Raw genomic sequence first — 10,125 nt, forward strand, 5'->3', positions numbered from 1 at the left:
TCTCAAAAAAAAAAAAAAAAAAGAAATCAATATACTTTATGTTCTCAGCTCCCGCAACTTAGCCTAAATATTTGCCCTGGCGTGCTTATACTGGTCCAAGCAAACATTAGGTCATAACCTGTTCCTCTTCCTTATTTGAAGGTGTTTTTATCTTTCTCAGCATTCCGCAAGTTACTTCCTCCTTCCTTTATTCTCCTCTGCCTTTGCCTCTTTTAAAAAGTTCTATAGCCAACTGGGACAAATACAGAATGTGAGGTCCTGTTCCAGCCAATGGAAACCGGACATAGCAGTAGAACAGGGTGGACGCGTCAGGTTATAAATGACCCTGGTCTCCTTTGTTCATTGCACTCTCGTGGCAAAACTGCTGACGAGCGGACCCTTTCTGCAGAAAGTCAAAATGGCCTTGCCGAGAGAATTAAGTTTATGTTCAAGTGTTATTTCTTTGCAGCACCAGGGAACAAGCATTCTATTTCTAAAGAAACATTTCTAACAGCAGCATTGCCTCAGGCGCTGTCCCCACGGGCGGTATTCACTCAGCCTTACAGGTAAGAAGCCCAGTGCCCACGGCCATGATCACAAGGGCAAAGCCCGCTCCTCGAATTCTCCAAACTGCATGCGTGGTGCAGGGCGAGGCGCAGGCGTTCCCTCCCACCCAGAGCAGCCTCTCCGCGGAGTCCCCGGGCAGGAACCCAGTTACTTCTGAGCAGGTGCAGTCTGGTGCATGTTTACTCTAAAAACAAAGGCAAGCATGGTGCCTACAAGTCGAACTGCTGGAAAGTCAGCGTTGCTCCACTTAATCCGTGGAGGCCGTTTCAATGCAGGTCTGGAGGCCACGTCAGACCCTGCCTCACACTGCAATTCCTGGGCCTCGGTTCCCTCATCTGCACAAAGAGGCCAATAATAACTTCTCCCTGGAGCGTTACCTTGGGAAGCAGCATGAGAATGAGAATTAAATCGATTTACAAGCGCAGGTATACAGCAAGTGCCCAATTAGTGCCAGTCTGTAAACCAGCAGCTTCCTGAGCGCTCCGCTCAAGTATTCATGACTCTCCTTGGGGTGGGCGTTCCTGCCTCCCTCTTTCCCCAGATGGTGAAAGGGTCAGGCGGTGTGCGCCCGAGGCCTGTCGTCCTCCCAAACCAGGGACATGTAAGTCGGCTGAACAATGAAGCTTCTGCAACAGTGGAATGTTCTAGGCCCATGCACTGACAGTCGCCGGAGCCCCACCTGGCTGCTCAGTACTCGAAAGGAAGCCCTGTGAGGGGAAAACTGAATTTTACATTTTATTTTACCTTTTTTTTTTTTTTGAGATGGAATCTCGCTCCGAGATATTTTTTTGAGATGGAATCTCCAATTTCAGGCTGAAATGCAGAGGCATGATCTTGGCTCGCTGCAACCTCCACCTCTTAGATTCAAGCGATTCTCATGCCTCAGCCTCCCGAGCAGCTGGGGTTACAGGCGCCCGCCACCACGCCTGGCCAATTTTCTTTTTAAGTAGAGACTGGATTTCACCAATTTGGCCAGGCTGGTCTCAAACTCCTGACCTCAAGTGATCCGCCCACCTCGGCTTCTCAAAGTGCTGGGATTACAGGCGTGAACCACTGCTCCTGGCCAGGAATATTTCATCTTAATTAATTTAAATTCCAACGGCCACAGGTGGTGTGTGGTGACGGAATGGCAGGAGGCCCCACCACACAATGCCAAAGGCACCAAAAACGCAGGTGGATGAGGGCGGCCTCTGCCTTCCCTTGGGGGGCAGCCACACCTGCCTGCTCCCGGATTCTGCCAGGAGGACTGGGTCCCCAGCCCCTCCCTGCCCTGCCTGATTGCCAGCCCCAGCTGGGTGGTCTTCCTCCAGCCAGGCCCACCTGAGGCTGCCTCCTGCCCTCCTGGAGGCCAAGCCCCTTGCCAGGGGGCTACATTAAACAGCAGGGCCAGCCTCGCTGGGGAGGTGTCTTGGAGAGCAGCCTCCAGGCTGTGGAGGCCGGTGTCTCCATAACCTGGAACAACACATCCTTTCTCTGAATTTAAGGAAAACAGGCTGCTCTGGAGGCAAACCTTTTAAACAGATGTTTCCTCTTGGCGGGACCTCCCTGCTCCGCCCCTACCCTGGGCCTTCCCCCAGGCAGGGCCTGCCCATCTCTCACAGGGCAGAGGCCTGGGGCAGGGCAGACCAAGTGATTTCAATTCTTTTTAGGAAGGGAGAGGAAAATATTTTTTTAAATGTGTTTTACAAGCCTGCTTTTGCCATTGTTGATGTAAACAGGTAAATTGTTTCCTGCCTCAATTAAAAACATCTGCCACATAAATGAATACCAATTAACTCATCCTGTTTTTAATTACTCTGTTAATTACACGCAGGCAGCAGAAAGGATGGTGGGGGAGCAGGGAAGCTGAGCCGATCCTCCGTGCCACACTGCCCCACCCCAGCTTGGCAGGACCGAAAATGTGTCTGGCTGGTGACGGATGGGGTGGCAGGGAGGTGGTGGCACCCTGCCAGCCGGGATTTCCCGATCCAGGGCGGCGCGTGGGCCCCTATTCCCGGGATCTCCCTGGGTGGGGGTCCGGACCCTGCCCCCCCTCTCTGTCTGGAGCCCCCTGCTTACTTCTTGGGCCACATTTTGTTGAGGGAGCGAGGGAGGGGCAGTCGGGAGGCCTGGATTTTGTCCAGAAAGCTCTGCCTTAAGCCTGGGGCGGCAGGAGGATAAGAGTCACCCTAAATGGGACCCCTGGGAATTAGGATCCTGTCAGCTGCCATTTCCTGAACCGCACATCGAGGTGCTGGGGGCCTCGTGGCTGCAGCGCCCTCATTTAAGTTGCTTCCTCGGGGGCACCTGGGACGCCCCCCACATGCACCACAGCCTTCGTGGTAATGACACAGTTTTCATTCGCTTGCTTCAGTAAATGTTCACCCGGGGAATAGGGACGCCTCACCCCGTCTCACCCAGACCTCTCTGCACGGCACATTTTGACTTCCAGTTCACACACGTCAAAGCTGAGGCCCACACAGGCAACTGCCTGCCCGAGGTTAAATCACCGGGACAGGCCAGGGTGAGCCGTGAGCCCAGGACTCTGAGTTCAGGGCTGGTGTCGATGCCACCAAACGTGTCGCGGCCAGGACGTCCCGGGAGCCGGGTTCAGGGGCTGAAGCCGGGCTGTGCCACACGGTGGGTGGGGGTGCTCCCGGTCTAAGGGCATCTTGAGGGTCTTCACCCAAGAGGGTACCCCAGGCCTCCCTGGAAATCAGCCCCCACAGAAGCTGACCCTGTTCTTACCCGAGGTTTCTGCAGTCTGAGGATGTGGAGGTGGCCAGGGCTGGCTGGGCTCTCAGAGCCCGTCTAGCCAGAGTAAAAGTCCTGTCCAGCAGCAGGGCCTGGGGCCCTCCGCGGGAAGGCTGCCGCTGCCTTAGCAGGATTGAGAGGGCCGAGTGCTGCGGTGCACTCACCATGTCTGCCTCGGGCACCAGCTTGGGCACGGTGGGAAGGGGCTCTATGGACTGGAGCATTAAATCCTGTCCGCCCTTTCCTGCACAGAGAAGAGAGGACCTGAGTCCCAGGGCCTGGCCATGCCGGTGCCCGGGGCAGACATTCTGCAAGCACTCTGCCTTTCCTACCCCATGCCAGGGCTGTGCTTGAGGCCTTCCCGAGGGCGGGGTCAAGAATGCACCCACGCCCTGGCGAGCTGCCAACCCACGCCTGTTCCCTGGCAAATCCCTCCTACAGGCTGGGTCCCGGCTTGCAGCTGCCACCGGAGGGTGGTGGACGGCCCCTTCCTGGAATCCCACGCCAACCTCGGAGACAGCGACGCCAATTGTTCCTGTAGCACAGGCTCTGCCCCTGTGTGGTTGCACGTGGCCAACAAAATACTAACTCATTTAACCTTGGCAGTCCCCCTGCCCCAGGAGGCTGTTCTGTTATATAATCATGATGAAAACATAAACCTCTCACTCTTTCCACTGTACAGATGGGGCAGCAGTGGCCCAGAGAGGAAGGAACTGCTCAAGGTGCACAGCGGGACGGACAGCGCTGAGACCCGACCCTGACAGCCGGCTCTACACAGGCCCCCAGTGCCTTCACCTGCACAGCTGCCTGGCTCCCACCGGGTCCCTCCAAATACCCCACGTCTCCCCGATTTGCCAAATGTGGAGGGAGAGACGCGGAGCAGTTTGTGATGTGCTGAGACCGCACAGCAGGTTGGCGAGCTGGGGGCACCACTTTCGGGTTTGAAGTCAGCGTCCACTGGTGTGGGGGAGTCCCCTGGCCTTGCTGGGCCTCAGCGTTCTCCCTGTGAAACGGGGGGACCTGCACCCCCTCCTCATCGCACAGAGGAGGTGAGGATTTGGTGCTTCCGCCCACTGCCCCCTGCCTGCCTCCTCTTCCAGGCAGGCCACCAGGCTGAGCTCCTGGTTGCTGCCTCGAGGTTTCCTGAGCCGCCAGGGACTTGCACAGAGACCTCAGCCCGAGTGGGGGCCTCTCAGACCTTTGGCTGCCCACATTACCTGCCACATCCACTGCCACCAGAAGGGCTGTTTGTTTGAGGCCTTTGGGAGTCAACATGAGCAACAAATGCACTTCCTGCTGTGTGAGCCGAGGAGCAGCTGAGTCATGAAGGGGCATCAGGCTCCGCACAGCCCAGTTCCGGTGTGCAGCACGGCTCGGGAGGGAGGCCAAGCCGCACGTCCTCTGCAACCCGGCTCACACATCTGTCGCTCCTGCTGTCAGGGTGGGAAGGCCCTGACATGGAGGTCGGCTTTGGAACGCAGGCGCTGGGCTCCTGGGCTGGACGTCTGCACCTTCTAGGTTGGGGAGGCTCTGGGGAAAGACCAGAATGCCGAATCCAGCCCCGAGGATGGTCCTGTCTCAAAGGTGGGGCCAGGGGAGGAGCCCAGGCTCACTGGCCAGGACTTTGGAAGCATAGATCACCACAGTGCAAGGACCAGGAAGACCCTCAGGACCCTGGGATCTGATGCTGAGGGTGCACGGCGATCCAGCCAGGGTTACAGCAAGGACCCGGGTGGAGGTGGGGGCGTGGTCAGGCAAGGTCACAGCGACCCAGCCAGGGCTAAAGCAAGGAGCCCGGGTGGGAGGGCTGCGCCTGCTGGGCTAAAGCAAGAACCCCCATAGGGTGGGGGCAGGGCAGGTGGTGGTCATGTCTACCCTGGAGGGGCCGCACCTGCTGGGCTGAGTCCTAGTGAGCCTGGGTGAAGATCTGCCCTCTCTGGGCCCCGCCTTCCGCGCTATTCGCTGGGAGCTGCAAGGGCTGTGCTGACATGGGGTGTGCTGTGTACCTTGAGGACCGCCCCAGTGGCCCTGCACAAGCCCCGCCCTTGCCCTGCCTCCCTGGGGCCACTGACCACGAGGAGACTAGATTCTGTTGAGACCAAAGGAGAGGGACCTGGGGTCCAGGAAGGCGGCAGAGAACGAAGCTCTCAGGGGTGATGGCCGGGATGGCCTTGGAGAGGGGTCCAGCAATGGGCAGACCTGGTCAGCGCAGACACAGGCCACGGGGAGGAGGGCAGGCGGAGGGCCCAGTGGTGGCTGTGGGGGCAACCAGGGCAGCTCTCAGTGCTGTGCCATGGGGCCTCGAAGCAACTGGATGCAGGGAGTGGTCCCTGCAAGGTGGCTCAGGACAAGCTTTGTGGCTCCCCAGAGGCAGAGGCCCCATGGCCGGGAGCATGAGGTCACTCTTGTCAAACAGCCTCTGCTGCCCAGATGCAGCTGGTCTCACCCATTGCCCCAGCTGGCCGGACACGGTGGGAACAGCCAGGCACTGGGGGCCAAGCAGGTGCAGGAAACCACCTGCTGAATTTAGACCCAACCAGGGGCCATGACGACGAGTCCTGCCCACAGCTTCGGGCTGATGGAGGCCACTGCCACCGCCTCCCACCTCACTGAGTGCTTTCTCCGCCAAGGCGACAGAGCCGCACAGCCCTGACCACGTGTGGGTGACAACGGGGCAGTCGGGTAGACAGTGAAAACTGAGGGACGGCCCCCGAAGAAACTAGAAGCCACCGGTCACTGTGGCTAAGCCCAGGGCTTGCTGTGTCTGTGAGGGGTCTCAGCTCTGCACCAGCCCAAGGGGGAGGCAGCAGAGGAGACAGGGGCCTGCCCGGAGTCACACAGCAAGGGCCTCGTCCTGGACACCGTGCTCCCTGACCCTGGGGCAGCGGGCCATGTCCGCGGTGGGCAGAGGACCGGGTTCCAGCCCTGCCCCGATTGGTCCTCTCCCAGCCCCCGGCCTTGGGAAGGTGCCAGGCAGGCAGATGGGCCGGGCTTGGGCACAGTGCAGCCGCAGCCGTGGTGGCAGCTGCTTGGGGGAGACCTACGAGGGGCTGGCTCTGCTGCTCCCTCCTGAGCGGAGCCTTCTGGGTACCCTGACTCATCCACCGCGCGCTCTCATGCAGCCTCCAGGAGATCTGCAGGGGGCCGGGCGGGGGGACGGAGCTGCTGAGTCAAAGCAGCCCCCAGGGAATATTCCGCAGAGAAGAGAGGCCCTTCCTGTGCCAGGCAGCCAGAGACCTGGCCAGGGGAGGAGCCCAGGCTCACTGGCCAGGACTTTGGAAGCATAGATCACCACAGTGCAAGGACCAGGAAGACCCTCAGGACCCTGGGATCTGATGCTGAGGGTGCACGGCGATCCAGCCAGGGTTACAGCAAGGACCCGGGTGGAGGTGGGGGCGTGGTCAGGCAAGGTCACAGCGACCCAGCCAGGGCTAAAGCAAGGAGCCCGGGTGGGAGGGCTGCGCCTGCTGGGCTAAAGCAAGAACCCCCATAGGGTGGGGGCAGGGCAGGTGGTGGTCATGTCTACCCTGGAGGGGCCGCACCTGCTGGGCTGAGTCCTAGTGAGCCTGGGTGAAGATCTGCCCTCTCTGGGCCCCGCCTTCCGCGCTATTCGCTGGGAGCTGCAAGGGCTGTGCTGACATGGGGTGTGCTGTGTACCTTGAGGACCGCCCCAGTGGCCCTGCACAAGCCCCGCCCTTGCCCTGCCTCCCTGGGGCCACTGACCACGAGGAGACTAGATTCTGTTGAGACCAAAGGAGAGGGACCTGGGGTCCAGGAAGGCGGCAGAGAACGAAGCTCTCAGGGGTGATGGCCGGGATGGCCTTGGAGAGGGGTCCAGCAATGGGCAGACCTGGTCAGCGCAGACACAGGCCACGGGGAGGAGGGCAGGCGGAGGGCCCAGTGGTGGCTGTGGGGGCAACCAGGGCAGCTCTCAGTGCTGTGCCATGGGGCCTCGAAGCAACTGGATGCAGGGAGTGGTCCCTGCAAGGTGGCTCAGGACAAGCTTTGTGGCTCCCCAGAGGCAGAGGCCCCATGGCCGGGAGCATGAGGTCACTCTTGTCAAACAGCCTCTGCTGCCCAGATGCAGCTGGTCTCACCCATTGCCCCAGCTGGCCGGACACGGTGGGAACAGCCAGGCACTGGGGGCCAAGCAGGTGCAGGAAACCACCTGCTGAATTTAGACCCAACCAGGGGCCATGACGACGAGTCCTGCCCACAGCTTCGGGCTGATGGAGGCCACTGCCACCGCCTCCCACCTCACTGAGTGCTTTCTCCGCCAAGGCGACAGAGCCGCACAGCCCTGACCACGTGTGGGTGACAACGGGGCAGTCGGGTAGACAGTGAAAACTGAGGGACGGCCCCCGAAGAAACTAGAAGCCACCGGTCACTGTGGCCAAGCCCAGGGCTTGCTGTGTCTGTGAGGGGTCTCAGCTCTGCACCAGCCCAAGGGGGAGGCAGCAGAGGAGACAGGGGCCTGCCCGGAGTCACACAGCAAGGGCCTCGTCCTGGACACCGTGCTCCCTGACCCTGGGGCAGCGGGCCATGTCCGCGGTGGGCAGAGGACCGGGTTCCAGCCCTGCCCCGATTGGTCCTCTCCCAGCCCCCGGCCTTGGGAAGGTGCCAGGCAGGCAGATGGGCCGGGCTTGGGCACAGTGCAGCCGCAGCCGTGGTGGCAGCTGCTTGGGGGAGACCTACGAGGGGCTGGCTCTGCTGCTCCCTCCTGAGCGGAGCCTTCTGGGTACCCTGACTCATCCACCGCGCGCTCTCATGCAGCCTCCAGGAGATCTGCAGGGGGCCGGGCGGGGGGGACGGAGCTGCTGAGTCAAAGCAGCCCCCAGGGAATATTCCGCAGAGAAGAGAGGCCCTTCCTGTGCCAGGCAGCCAGAGACCTGCTCCGAGTGCCCCGTGCTACTCTCATCCCAGCAGGAGGACAACTCTGAGGGTGGCAGGTGGGGCGAGCGGTCACTGTGCAGTGGGAGACACAGGCTCCGAGAGACTCAAGACTTGCCTGAGGCCACCTGGATGGCTCTGAATATGCTGCTCCTCCCTCCAGGGCAACACGGGAACCGGAGGCTTCTCGTTTCTTCAGGGATCGTCCCTCAGCTTTCACTGTCTGCCCGACTGCCCACCAGGAGCCCCTGCGTGTGCGGAGTCTGGGAATGTGCCTTCCTGGGGGCTCAGAGCTGCCCCTGCACCCTGGACTCCCAGCTTCCCCGCGATGGGCTTTTCCAGGCTGCAGCATGGGGAGCCCCAGTCACCAAGGACGTGGGCGGCACTCTGGAGTCGGTGCCATCCTCTCTTCACCAGAGGCCGTGTGAACGTTTTCACGATGATTTTTTAAAGAGAGACAGAAGGACCAGGACTAGAAAGACAAGGTTGTCCTGCCTCCCACAGGCAGCAGCCTCGAGCTGGCACCATCTCTTCTGCCCCCTGTAAGTCAGCTCCGTGAGACGGGGGAGGCCCCCGTGAATTCTGCAGGGAGCACTTGGTGGGCGCTGGGCAGACTCACTTTCCCCACCTGTGAAAGGGGGTCAGTCCCACTGTGGTGGGGCCAGTGAGCGAATTCCCAGGAGGTCCGAGCAGAGCCGCAGCCGGGGTACAACTGGCTTCCGGGGCCGGGCTGCTGCCTCCAAGAGCCCAGCCTTTTTCCCAGAGGCGAGGAGTGAATCTGGGCTCCGTGCAGGGGGTTCCAGCATGTAAAAGGTGTGACAAATTCATCCTCCAATGTCCAACCGGACAAACCTCCTCAATCCACCACTGAAGGCCCCCCAAGTGCTCCGAGGGACCCGGCGTGCTGTGGGCTGGGAGGCGTCTGTCCCAGCTTCATCTCCAAAATGTCGGCGTCTGCACTGCCCTGTGCTGCGGTTTTCAGGCATCGAGGTGGAGCGACCTCCTTCCATCTCTCCTGCTCAGGGTCGGTCAGCAGGCCGAGTCTCAGAGCTATGACACGGTTTGTCACATGTCACACCAGACCAGGTGGCCCTGGGTCAGCCAACGAGCTTTGTTTCAGGAGAGTGTGGGTGAGCGCCGCCCCCACCGCATGGCTGCACGGAGGCCCGAGGGCAAGATCTTCCCGAAGGACAAGCTAGATGCAGGCTGGGGCCTGCTGAGCCTCAGTTTCCTTGGCTGTAAGATGGGATGAAGGCATTTGCAGCAGGGATTGCTGGGAATTCCTCCTCCGGATGCGGCTGATGCCTCGGTGCACCGTAGGCTCCCAGGAGCTCATGCGGCCTTCCCTGTCTGTCACTTGTGCCCCACCTCAGAACGAGGTCCTTGTAGTGGCAGGGTAGCCAGTCTGGCCCCGCCCAGCCCCCGCCGCCTCCCTCCCCTCATCTCCTTTCTCTGAGACAAGGCTCCTCGCTGGTCCTGGAGGTGGTGGCACACTCCTGCCTCGGGCCTGGCATGCGTGGCCCTTTCCTCCTCCCGCAGGTAAGCTCCATGTCCCTTTACCAGAGAAGCCAGCATGAACCCCCACGGCCCTGGGGGGCGACACATGGCGGCTCCCCTCCTTCACTTCTGTCTCTCCCAGACGGAGCCGAAGCCTCAGGCGTACAGCAGGCACCAATCACTGTTTGTCGAAGGAATGAATGGGCACCACCTAAGGAGCTAGGTCAGATGGAAGCGTGGCCCAGAGATGTCAGCATGAAGACCAGGTCAATGTGACAAGCCGGGTCCCGCCCTGCCCTCAGGTGCAGGGACTCCCCCAGGCAGCACTGACACCCCCGCTGAGGTGAGGCTGCTGGGCCCCGTCCATGGGGAGAGGCAGCTGGAAACTGGGGCCCCCAGCTCCTCCTGGGGCCAGATCCTGACCCCAAAGCCAGCCTGTTATCTGGGTGTCCGAATCCC

The 10,125-nt window shown here is 60.8% G+C and overlaps 1 protein-coding gene across 1 annotated transcript in view; it reads right to left on the reverse strand.

The window, feature by feature from the left end:
* Positions 1-10,125, reverse strand: part of CBFA2T3 (core-binding factor, runt domain, alpha subunit 2; translocated to, 3) — a 129,242-nt gene that overhangs the window by 68,325 nt on the left and 50,792 nt on the right. The gene's annotated exons all lie outside the window — the stretch shown is intronic.

This window comes from Mandrillus leucophaeus, unplaced genomic scaffold (genome assembly GCF_000951045.1).
Source record: "Mandrillus leucophaeus isolate KB7577 unplaced genomic scaffold, Mleu.le_1.0 Scaffold10, whole genome shotgun sequence".
In the NCBI taxonomy this organism is placed as follows: Eukaryota; Metazoa; Chordata; class Mammalia; order Primates; family Cercopithecidae; genus Mandrillus; species Mandrillus leucophaeus.